The 785-nt window shown below is 49.4% G+C and overlaps 1 protein-coding gene across 1 annotated transcript in view; it reads left to right on the top strand.

The window, feature by feature from the left end:
• Positions 1-785, top strand: part of Arl1 (ADP ribosylation factor like GTPase 1) — a 10,778-nt gene that overhangs the window by 6,212 nt on the left and 3,781 nt on the right. The gene's annotated exons all lie outside the window — the stretch shown is intronic.

Below are 785 nucleotides of genomic sequence, written 5' to 3'. Positions count from 1 at the left end.
TTTTATTTATTTATTTGTATGGAAGTTTTGTTTGTATTATGTGAGTGCCGTGTGCATGCCTGGTGTCTGTGGAGGTCAGAAGAGATTATCCAGTCCCCTGGGAGTGGAAGATGATTGTGAGCCAATGTGTGGGTGCTAAGAATCGAGCCTGGGTCCTCTGCAGGAGCAGCTTAACCACTGGACCAGTTCTTCATCTGTCCTCACGTAGGTTTCCCAAGATGTAGCTCAGCTTGCCAGGCTTATGAGGCAACTTTTACCTGTTGAGCCATCTTGCTGTCTTAAAAGGTTTACTTTTGTCTGTGGTGTGTCTGCATGAGCATGTGTGTGGGTGTCCTCAGAGGCCAGAAGAGGTGACAGATACCCCGGGGCTGGAGTCCAGGTCGTAGGAGCTACAGTTGTGGGTGCTCAGAACCAAACCCTGGAGGAGCGCTGAGCCATCTCTCCAGTTCTGCCTTTTAAGTTGTCTTACTCTTGGTCATTTTAAAACATCTGTGCACTAAGAAATGTGTATTCTGGGTTCTTGGCAGTTAGAGTGCTTCGTGGAGTTTTCCCAGTCACTGGTGTGGTCCTCTGGCTGCCCTCTTGGAACTGAGCTCCCTAGAGCATGGTGTACAGCATGGTGCCGCCTCCTTTGTGTTCTCCTCTCCCTTCTGTGACAGGAGCTTGCCCTGCAGGCAGTTTGTTTCTGAGACAAGGTCTCACTCCAGCCCTGGCTGCCTTTGAACTCACAGAAATCCACTTGACTATCTTTTAAATGCTGGATTAAAGGCCATCACGCCTTGCAG

This window comes from Microtus ochrogaster, chromosome 24 (genome assembly GCF_000317375.1).
Source record: "Microtus ochrogaster isolate Prairie Vole_2 chromosome 24, MicOch1.0, whole genome shotgun sequence".
Lineage (NCBI taxonomy): Eukaryota > Metazoa > Chordata > Mammalia > Rodentia > Cricetidae > Microtus > Microtus ochrogaster.
Note: the sequence above shows the minus strand (reverse complement) of the source record. Positions and strands in the feature narration are given on the sequence as shown.